This window comes from Pinus tabuliformis, chromosome 2_2, assembly GCF_031772625.1.
Source record: "Pinus tabuliformis cultivar Carrire ecotype Pingquan chromosome 2_2, CPIR1, whole genome shotgun sequence".
NCBI classification, from domain to species: Eukaryota; Viridiplantae; Streptophyta; class Pinopsida; order Pinales; family Pinaceae; genus Pinus; species Pinus tabuliformis.
Genome location: NC_142300.1, coordinates 1193057359 through 1193070384, shown reverse-complemented (window position 1 = coordinate 1193070384; position 13026 = coordinate 1193057359). Strand labels below are relative to the sequence as shown.

Genomic DNA, 13026 nt, shown 5'->3' with positions numbered 1-13026 from the left:
GATATATACAAGATTCAGCTTGCAGGACCATCACTCACTTCAGGACTATGGAGTCATTAAAGATTCAACTATCATTCTCAACCTGAGACTGCGAGGCGGATGCAAGGGAGCCAGCTCAAAAACTTCAGGCTCCTTTCGCGATGCAGTCAAAGGAAAGGAACCATTGCAAAACAAACCAGCACCCACATCAGAGCTACCAAGCCCCTACATCATGGAACAGAAGCCGGAATCACCAACGCTTACAGTATCTCTACCAGAGGTAACTGATCTATACACAGATTTAGCCCACAATGCTGTTATATGTAGATTTAATGGTTTTTGGCCAAAATCGGATGCACTGCATCAATGGATCTTCTCATCATGGTCACCTAACTGTGAAATTTATCTATGCCCTAAGGGGTTTTTCATAGTTAGATTTAGCACAGAACAGGAACGAGATAACATCATCAATCAGGGGCCTTGGTTTTGGGGCAATGTTGGCCTCTTCATCACCCCCTGGTTCCCGGACTTCGATGCCAATACCATGGTAGTTTCAACAATGCCAGTTTGGGTAAGGCTGCATAACCTCCCACTACATTTTTGGCATCAAAAAGTTTTAATAGCCATTGGGAACTCCTTGGGGAAGTTCCTTAAATCAGATGAAGACAGAGCTATTCGGGGAATTTTCACATATGCCAGAATATGTGTAGAAGTGGACCTGAGTCAAGGACTACCAGATCACATCACATTGAATTTTAATAATTCACTGTGGACACAACCGCTTGACTATGAGAACACAACATTCAGATGTTGCGGATGCTTGCAAACAGGGCACCTCCAATACGCCTGTCCACTAGCCAGAAAGGAGCCTAAAGGGAATAAGAAACAACAGAAAAAACCCAAAGGTTGGCAGCATACTGAACCGCTGGAAGAGGAGGAATTGAAGACAGAACCTATAGACATGCAAATGAGACAGGAAAACATACAGGAAGAGAATACCCGGGGGCCTAACTTGGGGAAAAATATTTTGAAACAACAACAAGAATTACAACTGGAAGTAAGTGGCACCAAACGAACACATGGTTCCGAAGGATCGGAATCTGACAAAGAACAACCAATGAATACAATGGAAAACCAGCTTGCCATTATTGCTCCCACTCCCAACACTAGAGGTTGGCGAAGAGTGGAGAAGAAGAAGGGCAGGAAAGCATAGGCCAGCTGGATCAATTCTTATTTTCTTGTTTTTTGTATTCTTTTGTTTCTTGATTTCAGGAACAACTCTTCTGCATATGCTTTAAGCATCTACAAAATGTAATTTTCTTCATATGAATAAAATTACGACTTTTTCCTACGGGAAAAAAAGGTGCACTAGAGGGGTGGAAAAAGCAAGGTGAGCAAGGTAACTCATACCTCCATGATTGCTCCCTCCATTACATCTCTACACTCAGGATGTGGACTCCCATTAACTTGTCCCCTGACCATGACACTTGGCCATGAAGTCTTTCCCCTCAATTGCCACTTGCACTAACACGTTGATTAAAGAATCAACCTTGGAAATGCTACCTCCCCTTGGGAGCTAGAAGAACCTAATAAGGTTGGCTATTAGCCACCCTTACAAAGTTAGGGAACACCTTTGCGGGACTTGGTCTAGTTATATATTGGAAGGTGATCCCAGTTTGAAGTATTAGTATGCCCTTAACATACAAGTTTGGTCTACTTGGATGCTTTTATGATCTTAGTCTCTAATGAATGGTTGCTTTCACTTGAGTTTCAGTTGATCTTGCTAGGTGGTCCACAACAGCATAGCCCTTGAGGGCACCCACTCCACATGTGCCCAGGCCCTACAAAGAGATTAATGACTTTGTAGATGCAATGTTGCCCACTCACAGCAGGGTGTTGGGCAATATAATGACTTGAGAAATTGATATGTATCCCAGGGTATCCCTAGGACCCAAGATGTTGATCTTATTTTGCCTAACACAGAGGATTCTTGGTGATTACACCACTAGACCTAGCATGCGCTCAGGTTGGCCTTAACATTAACTAGTCTGCAAGCCATGATTCAAAGCCCAAATAAGGATGGTCTTCCATAGGATGACTAAGGAGGGTTTGTTGCACCTGATGGAACCCTAACGCTAGAGAGAGGAGGCACTATATTGACCATTAGAGACCAATGGGGATGACAACTTGATTTTGGACCTTTGGAGATGATTGGAGGTTTGATTTGAGGATTTCTTCTCAAATGAGGGATGACTATGATGCTTGGGGACACTTTTAGCCTTCCTTTCACCATCACTCAATGTCAAGAGCCCAAAAAGGGCATGACATTATCATATTAGAGGTTTACATCTCACACATGTGGGTCTATTTTGGCATTATTTCATGTTTGAGCTAGGGGTTGGCTTGTAACCCAAGGTTTACTTTATGTTTACTCGTGTGAACACACTTTTTTTTATGTATCTTTATTTTTTTTTGACATGGGTCTACTCAGAAGAATGCTGAGTGGGTACTCATTGGAGGTAGAATTTAATTATCAAACTTGTTTAAGGGCTTTTAGAGGTTAAATGGAGTGATAGACCTCATATTTATAGACGATCACTCCATTTCTTTGTAGCATCGTCACTCGTGGATTAGTTCAACCTATCTTAGAGTTTTGGCCTAGCTCTTATTGTGGATTTTTGTTACCGAAGACTAGCCCTTGTTGTGGAGACATCATGGTGGAATAAAGAAGGATTCTTCATTGATATCTTGTGAGCACTTTTCTTATTGAATATCTTTTATGGGTATTGTATGCAATGTATTTTGTTAGGGTTTCTATATTTTGTGTCTAAATGTTTATCTTCATATGAAATTCTTGGTGAAAATATTGCATGCTTTAATGGAGAATCTTGAACTTCCCTTGAGAACCTCTTAGAGAAATTTTCTCTTCTGATTATCCCTATATTGATTGATATCTAGGGTTTTGAAGTGAAAAACTAGGACTTTCCCCCTTACTCCCTTGGTTTGATATTTCCATAGTAAATTTCCCTTAAACTTCATCACCCAAGTAGTTAGCAGGCACTAGAATCCACAGAGGTGGAAAAAACTACAAAAACCTTATCTTCTTCTCTTTCCTCACCTAATTCAGCCTTTTAAGGCAAGCCGCTAGGGCTAGGGCTTGAGGTCGAATTCAACTAGGGTCGAATCTTTGGGCTATTTTGAGCTTGTTCTTGCTTGTTGAGCCTTATTTTGCCTAAATCTTGTATTTTATATGGTTGGAATAGCCTCCTTGGGGCTAACATCACAAAGCCTAGGTAATTTTAGGCTAATTAACCCCAATCTTGCATGAAGGCTTCAACTTAGGGCTAATTGAAGCTTTGTTTCTCCCTTTTGTTGATCATGTCTTTCAGGCAAACCTTTTTTTGTCTCATATGCCTAATTGGCTATAGTTGCATCATATTCTTCAAACCCTTGGCTATATACTCTCCCTTATAAGTTGTTTTAAGGGTACACTTTTCCTTATTACATAGAATTGAGCTTTAGTCTGAGTACCTTATCTGAGCTTGTTGCAACTATCACCTTTAAGCTATTTACTTAGAATATCCTTTAGGTGACTTATACTGGGAAGCCTCCCTTGTGGCGAAATTCCACTAAAGAGCATGAGGTAGAGTGTTGAGGTGACAGTGGCCTCCACCCCATTGTTGCATCCTGGTCTAACTCTTCTTTTGTGAGGCCATTGACAAGGCTTACCATATTTTGAGGCAACAAGCGCGAGCTTGGATATGGGGTCCCTCTAGTCTTGTTCCAAAGAGATGGCATCCAAGGTTTAATCCATGTTTCGAGCCTTTTGTAATACAACACATCTAGGCTTTACTCCTAAGGTTCCCATTGGAACTTTGGTCATGCCTTGCATTTGAATCAATCACCAATAAGGGTGAGCTTGTTTTCTTTAATGATCAAAGTCTTTATCAAGAAAATAAAAGGGTTGTCAAGGTGCTTGTTGAGTTGGACATAAGTAAAGGGATTTTAGCATAATCATATATCATTTGGAAGGCTTGCTCCTTTACCCATACCCTTGATTACTAAAAGATTCCTTTTAGACGCGTGGAGTGTTACGAGGTTGGACACATGAGGCACAACAACTTGGTGGCCTTAAACCACTCGAAGACACAACAAAGGAGTGTAAATACCCCATATGACCCTTTTCAGAAAGGGGTCAAGGGAGCAAGATTTGCTATCCAGCAACACCAGAAAGGAGCAAGGGGATAAGCAAGATGTTCAAAAGTTGAGTTTGAATGGAACTCGAGGTTGGCACAACAATAGGGAAAGTCAAGAGGCACCAGAGGTGAAGTCGGGAATAAATGATAAATGTATGTTTTTCATTCCTTTCCTTTGTTAAGGGAACTTAGGTTGGTTTCCACTTCCAAAGACTTGTGCATGCCCTATGTTTAGGAGGTCCTTAAGGAGATTTCTAAGAGAGCCATTGAGGGTGTGAGTCGTGGCCACTTCAAAAATGTCAGGGAAGAAATTAGATTTAGTAGGAGAAGAGATTTGTCTAAACTATGATAAGGCTCCCTCTCCTCTTTTTTAGCTCAAGCAGTGCTCTTCTCCATATTAGTTACATTTTCAAAATGCCAAGGGCTTCGCAGAGCAAGGAATTGTAGAAAGAGGTCTTGTTAAGTGTGTGGAACCTCTGAAGCATCATCGGCACAAGTCTTGTATGTCAAAATCCAAATTAGAGCCTCAAAGGAGGCGTTGTAAGGAAGACAACAAATCATAGCTAAGCTGCTTAGTACAAAATCCCTCTATCGATGTCCCCCTTTGAATGTGAAAGAGGTGGGGGTGCCCCGAAAAGACTAGCCCTCAAAGATTGATTATTCTTTATAAACCAGATATCCCAGTATTGCAAGAAACCATGGTTCTTGGTGCCAAGGTTATCAAGCTAATGTCCTCTCTTCTTCCTAGCTAGAGTTTTAGTGCCCATAATGCAAATGGTTCGTTTAGTGGTTTGTTAATAACCTAGAAATTTTCTTTTGCAACATTAAACACAAGCTTTATGTTGCAAGTATCGTGTTGGAAGGAGAAGGCAAAGATATGGGAAGGGTTTTTAAGATTTTGAGCCTTGATGGTCCATATATGGAATCTAATTTTTTTTGGGATTTTATAGATGAGCAAACATTTTTAAAGGAACCAAATCTTATTGTTGATGGTGACTTGAATTTGACTCTACTTAAGAGAATTGTCTAGGGGGAATCTACTAGACAGAATCTTCTATCATAGTAATTTCGACACCTATTTGAAGTATCAAAGTTGGTCAATGTGGAACCTATTTTGGTGGCTCCAACTTGGGGAAATGGTAGGAGTGGCAGTGTGGGGGTTTCAAAATGCCTTGGTAGGTTTTTATTGCAAAGAGTATGTTGAATATTTGTGACTCTACAAATCATGGAAAGGGGTGGATGGTTCCTCTTATCATAGTCCTATCCTATTACAAATTGAGAATGTAAATGAGAAGACACTATGACACTTCAAATTTAACCATGCATGGTTAAAAGAGGAGGTTTTGGTGTTTAGTGACTAACAATCAATGTTTCTTTAATATTGAGTTAAAGGAGTCTGCAATGTTCCAATTCATGGCAAATTTGAAACAAGTTAAGCGGTTAACAACAAAATGGGATAAGAGGAAAAGGACTTTGGGTCAAGGCGAGATTTTGGAGACAAAGGAGAAAATCTATAGGCTTTTCTCTCAAAATCTGGTGGGAGTCTTTTTGGAAGAAGAATAGATAAATCTTAGAGCTTTCGAGGAACAAGAAGCTCATCTTTTGGCAATTGAGGAAACTACATGTAGATTGAAAAGTCGTGCAATCTGGTTGGAGTGGGGAGATAGAAAAACTAAAATTTTTCATAAATTTGCAGCCCATAGAAAAGCCTTAAACATTATTTAGGAATTGGGTACACCAAATGGGTTCAAAATCATAAATTTTAAGGAACTTTCTACAACAAGACAAACTCACTTGGAAGCTCTATTCAAAAAGCCAATGGGAATCACATCATCGAGCAAATGAGAGTAATTAGATTGTTTACTAGGTTTTTTAAATAAGAATCAAATTAAAACTTAGGGGCCCAAGTTACAAAGGAATAATTGCAAGAGGCTCTCTCGGGTTTTAAGAGGGAAAAAAGTCTAGGCCCAAAAGCTTGGATAGAGGAGTTTGACCTTGATTTTGTTGATCTATTGGCTAATGAGATACTTAAGGTAGTATGAGAATCAAGAGTCTCAAGTAGAGTTTCCAAGCCCCTTGATGCAATGTTTATTGCTTTGATCCCTAAGAAGTCGAAACCCTCGTCTTTTTGTGACTTTAGACCTATCTCGTTGTGCAATATGAAACTCATTATTAACAGGATTGAAGGGGTTCTAGCTACATATATTTTCAAAGAATAGTTCATGTTTCTTTTCAATAGGTAGATTTAGGATGCAATTGATGCTTTGTGGGAGGGGCTTCACTCCATTAAGCTAAAAAGGATCCCCACTATGGTCATGAAGCTTGATTTGGCTAAAGCTTATAATAAGGTTAATTGGACCTTTCTTAGATTGGTTCTCTTACAAGTTGGCATGAGTTAGGAGATTGTCAATTGGATAATGGGATGCATTTTATCGACAAATATTGTGGTGTTTATGAGTGGTTCTCCATCGAGGTGTTATAAATCCTCTAGAGATCTGATACAAGGGCTCTTGTTGTCTCTATTTCTTTTTTTGTCAGTAGCGGAAAAGTCCAAACTAACTTATTCATTCTGCTAGACTTGAAGGTTCTATAAAGGATGTTATGGTAACATTTTATTTATATGTGTACCAATTTAATAATATGCATTCCATGCTTATATAATTTAAAGTGATGTCTAATAGTGGTATCAAAGCAACTTTGAATTCTATCAAACTCGAGGGCCTTCAAAAGCCCAGTATTCATCCACAACTCAGCTTGACTCTCGTTTTGTTGCAATAAGTCATGCTCAATTTGAAAGTTCACGCCATTGTTCAGTGCATTCCATTTTCAACCATCAACTAAGAAATATGAGGGCTTCCATCTCCTCCCCAAAAGCAAATCCTCCCATGTTAGGTTTGAGAAAAATCTATAAATGAAGCATTCCTCTATTGAGCAATATAGACTTTGAACCCTTGGTAAAATTAACAATATCATTATACATTTTCTTCCTGGACACAACTTGAGATACCTAGGTTGCGACAGTTGAAACCCTAGACATCAGGACTTTGTCTTTGAGGTGTGAGGGTTTTGGAGCATATGGCAAGGAAGGACCAGAAGGGTACCAAAGTTCCCTTCACCTGTAGCCAATGAGATTGAAGGAGGGTGTGAATTAGTTCGCTGAAAATTTCTACAACAATAACTTGTTCCTCATTCAGTCTAAGTGTTGCTAGCCACCCACCTTGTGCAGATTCGGGTACGATAATAGGATTGTAGAGACATCTGATAGTAATTGTATGAAGTTGAAGAATGAGGAGGATTTGTTGGGCTATGCATGCAATTTCTCTTCTTTCCAACACAATGCATCATGTTTCCAAAACTGTATGAGTGTCTATATAGATACCCTCTCTCTTTTATCTCAAAGACCTCGATGCATATATCACTTCTATATATCACTTCAAAGACCTCAATGCATATATCACTTCAAAGACCTCAACCATAGGAATAAACAAGATCCCAACTCTATTACAATTGAACGGATTGAAAGAGTCCTATATTTCTCGTTTGTCATTTATTTTATTATAGATATTATTGTCTTAAACTAATAAAAATGCATTCTCTTATCTTAACAAGTGCATCTGTCTTTTGGGGCTTCGAATACTTTAGTATTTGTGGCCTTGACTAATCCTTTAGTATTGGAAGCACTACAACTCTTGATCAATCCAATGTAATGATCAAGAATATTTGTAACTTGCAAATCATCTTTTACTAGTTTTACTTGTCCCTCTTTAAAATTAAGTTGAATTGAATGTAAACAAGTGCATTTTTATAAAAGACGACACCTCCATTTGCTGATATTAGTGATTAATAGTTAGGCTTCAAGTTTTGAAGTCCTATCAATCAAGTGAAAACAAGCGAGCTTGAACCATAATTGCAATCAAGACCATAGATAGAGCTAAAGTCAATGCTCCATCTAGAGCCAGAGCCATAGCCATATTCCATGAGCATGATTTGGTTTATGGTTTTTTTTAAACCACCATTTAGTAAAATACTTACAACTTCTACTATACAATACTTTACGATCATCTTCAAGCCACCAATTGCGAGCACTTCTAATCAACAAAAGACATTGGCTTCTAGCCAAATTAGGAAATGAGGGGTGAATGTTGGAAACCTAATTCGTAAGGGTTATCATGTTTTTTATTGTCCCCTTGAGGAAGAATGTGAAGAGTCTCGATTGAATATGAATAGTCATTGGAAGTCCAAGAGACTTTGGAAAATGGATCCAAAGGTCATAAACATTGTATTTATTTGTATGTCATTTTAATAATATGCTTCTATGCTTATCGATTTTTTTCTACAGTCTAACAACAATATACAAGTGGAGAACTTTTGATCGTCTCGTATAGGTTTTCTATTTAGCCACCAAAATGGATATTAGTACTAATAAATCTCTCATTATGTGCAATGAGTTATCAATGGAAGTGGAAGCATAGATCCATCTTTTGTTCTTTGTCAAGGTCGAGTCCATGAATAGTGGCATAAAATATTTAGGTTACTTTCTTAAAATTAATGATTACAGAATTGTTGATTGGTTGTGGTTGTGCAAAAAAGTAGAAGCTAGGATTAGTTGTTGATGTCATAGATGGTTATCCATTGGAGGAAGACTAGTTATACTTAAATTAGTCTCGAGAGCATTCCTATTTATTGGCTCTCTCCAATAGATGTTCCAAATAATATCTTAGACAAAATTAGGAGGAGATGTTTTAGTTTTCTATGGTTCAGAAAGAAAACAAGAGGAGAGTATACCATTGGTAAAATGGAATACCCCAACTAAAACAAAAAAAAAAAGGATGGAGGATGGAGTTTGAAGAACATTTGATTATTTGGTCAAGCATTAGCAACTAAAAGTCTTCGGTTGATGTTGTTTAATGAAGTTTGGTAGGAAAATTATGAAGTTTAAATATTCCAATTCAAACATTATGGAGCAATGGATTAGATCTGAGCCCCAAGTCTTGACAAAGGGCATCAAACATTTGGAAGGGATTGGTGGTCAGAGCATTTCAAGTACTTGGTCATTGGGTGGCATGGAAAGTTGGGAGGGGTGATCGAATTAAGTTGAGTGAGCACCCATGGATCAAAGCAACTAGCAACCTTTTTCTTTCCCAGGATTTTAGGCCTCCATTTATCAAAAATCATGGTTTCACAATGCTTGAAGGTGTGGGGGTAAACAGTGCACAAGAATGCTAGATGCAAATATGGATATCGGTAACGAATTTAAACCTTCATGGGAATATGGTTGCTAGATGGAGGGCCTATATTAGGCTCGTCTCTCATTATGCAATCTTTCTTCATGAAAAAGAGGATGAGTTGGTTTGGAAATGGAATAAGGCTTTGGGTATACTTATTTCCAAATTGAGATATGAAGCCCATTTTTATAATCTAGTGGATGGTGATAGCAAGTGGTGGTGGGCATTAATTTAAAATTGGAAGATTCCTTTAAAGACTTGAATCTTTATATGACTATCATTGTTAAATTTGATTATGACATAGGATAATAGGAAAAAGAAAGTTTGACAAAGTTTGAACAGGTGTACTTAATCTAGGGTTGATGAAAATTCAACTAACCATATTTTTGTTTATTGTCCTTTCACTATGCAAGTATGGTAAGATGTGCTTCAAACGTTGAATTTTCTAAGTACTTAAGATTTTGTCTCACTCAAGCAATGCTTGTGGCAATGGGTAAGGAACCTAATAACTAGGTCTTTCAAAGATCTTCCTAGCGATATTCTCTAAGTAATCTAGCTTCATAAAAACCAATTTATTCTCTAAGTAATCTAGCTTCATAAAAACCAATTTATTTATTTTTATGGCACAAAAGGAATTCCAATTCAATTTCTCATAAAGTTATGAGTTGCTCTTTACAAAAATGAAGAACCTAATGTAAATTTGTTAGGCTACGATGAGCACCTATTTTAACCATTCAATTGCCTCAAGTTATTTTTATGAAGAACTTTGTGGAGCTGGTATAGTTGAAGAACTTTGTGGAGCTGGTATAGTTTTATATTTTTCTCCCATTCATTATTTTCATTTATAAACAATGGGTGTTGGCCCTGCTACAGATACGTTGGGAAAATTTATTAGCTTTGTGAGTTCATTTATCTTTTGAGAGAGATACAAGAATTCAACATTTGTAGATGGTTAGTGATTCCAAAATAGTAATTAATGGGCTCAAAAGAAAAGCTCGATTGTATGGCAGACTTCTGCCTTCTTGGCAGTGTTGAATCAAGGAGCTTCAGGAGTATTGTGATTCTATAACAATATAGCACATTTACCAAAAAAATTAACAAACAAGTTGATGCTCTTTTTAAGGAAGCAATTACTTTTGACGAAGGCCTTTTTGTATGCCACAAATTTCATGGTGAGAAGGCTCTTCCAAATTCCAAAGGCATACCTTTTAAAAGATTAATGTTAGTGTCAGGTTATTAAAGGTTAATGTTAGTGTCAGGTTATTCGGGTTATGACAATGATCTCTTGTACTTACATGCATGAAGGAAAAGGCCAAATCATGCTAGTTATTTTTTTTTAATATATTAATGTATGTTCTTGGTAGATTTTTATTTTTTTATTTTTTTAAGATTGAAAAATTTCTTTAAAACAATTAACACTTTAAACAAGACTATTTATATATAGTTTTTAAATATCTATATAAAATAGAGGAAACAAACCATATTCAAAAATTATAATTATATATATATATATATAAACTTTTTTGAATTTTTGTATATTAAAAAAACATGGATATATTCAAAAATTATATATATATATATTTTTTTTTGAATTTTTGTATATTAAGAAAACATGGGTATCTTTGTGAATTCAATTCTTTTGAAGAAAGATTTATAAATTAAAAAATTTAAGTTGTATTTTTTCATGAAGAAAATTATTAATCAAATATTTTATTTGAATTTGAATTTAAAAGAGGGTAGAGTATATAAATTTCTTTAAACTTTAGGAGTCAAATAGTTAAGGGGAATTTATTGTCTTATAAACAAGGGATCCCTTAAATCAATTTGGTGTCTAGTTTGCTCATGACTTTAAAATTAAATTATTATTATTATTATTATGCGTGTAGGACGATGGATTAGTTGGCACAATGGGATGTTATCCCTCCACTCTGTTTCCATTCTTTCTAAGTCATAAAGTCATGGTATATCTAACTTATTGGCTATTGGATATACTCTTGGTGTTATAATGGCACTCATTAGGTTTGATCTTGGGCCCCCATTACTCCATATATGTGTGTGCACGTGCGCTTTTTACTTTTCATGTGAAAGAGAAATGTAATTTCATCAATGATTAATATCGGGTAAAGATATAATATTAAAAAATATATATTGATAACAAAAAAAATATTTAAATGTTTACATTAAGTAAAATATTTCAATATCATATATTTTTACTATAGAGAGAAAGTAGCATCGAGGGTTAATTCAATTGGTTGAGACATTGTTATAAGTAGACAAGTGTTTTCCATGATGTATCTCACATTGCCAAAAAAAAAAAAAAATCATAAAAATTAACTAAATTATACCTTTATTTTAAATAATTATTATTATTATTATAAAATAAATGAATACAATCCACTCAGTGGAATCAATAACTTGTACATACAACTACTACTATTTCACCAAGTAGAACAACTATCTCATAAATGCCACAAGGGTCAACATCAGTAATAACTACTTACGGCTACCACTATTTCACTAGGTAGAACAACTATTTCATAAATGTCTCACTAGGTAGAACAACTATTTCATAAATGTCTCACTAGGTAGAACAACTATTTCATATCAGCTTACAATGTGTCTCTAAAGACTTGAACCCACTCAGTTGGGTACACAAGACATGTTTCATACCATTAGAACTAAGTTCCTTCAACATTATTATTATTATTATTATTACTACTACTACTACTACTACTAGTACATGAGTTAAATATATATACATATATATAGCCCAAATAGTTAGCTCAATAGTGATCCCTTGTGGTTGAGCCAGCACGCAAGTAGTGATCCCTTCAAGTGGATCTGTCTGGTACAAATATTCCATGTTGAACCACACACACACGCATATATATATATATATATGTTGAACCACATAGACCAAAAAAAATGTAATGAGTTTTTTAACCATAGAGATTCAATACCACTTTACCATGGAGATTCTAACTTATAAATTGGCTTTGTTACAATATTATGGGTCAATACGATGGCTTACAAATACTACATGATGAATAACAAGTTTCTGGAAAAAACTACGTTAATCATTTTTGAAACATCTGGCGTTTTGAGTGAACCCTTAGGGACATGAAGCAAGAGCAAAGATGAAGAAAAATAGAGACCAATCCTTTTTAAGAGCAGTGGTGTCGGGAGAAACGTTAGATATTGGACGTTAAAATTTATTAAAAATATTAAATGTATTTATCTATTTATCTATTTATTATAATTTATTTTTTTCCATAGAAAAATCATAACTTTCTATTAATTATAAAAAGTTACATAAGTAGATGCACATAGTGCATTCCCAATCTGCACCACTCAAAAAGTTGGTGCCCATAAATCAGAGCCAAAAAAAATAAAAAATAAAATTGGGGCTAAGCAGAAAATCTTAGTCACCCTTTTCTCCCTTTCTTCTTTTCTACTTTTCGCCATCCTCCTTGATCAGGAGTGGTTGTTACAATAATTAGTTGGTTCTCTTCTGTCTACCTCGGATGTTCCTTATCTGAGTCTGAACTCCCATATGTATAAGGACGTTTGGTGATTTTCTGCTCTTGGCTTTTGCGAAGCTTATCCCCTTGTTCTATGCTAACTCA

At 36.2% G+C, this 13026-nt stretch overlaps 1 protein-coding gene across 2 annotated transcripts in view; it reads right to left on the bottom strand.

Annotated features, from left to right (window-relative positions):
* Positions 1 to 13026, bottom strand: part of LOC149197770 (uncharacterized protein At2g33490-like) — a 541003-nt gene that overhangs the window by 240620 nt on the left and 287357 nt on the right. The gene's annotated exons all lie outside the window — the stretch shown is intronic.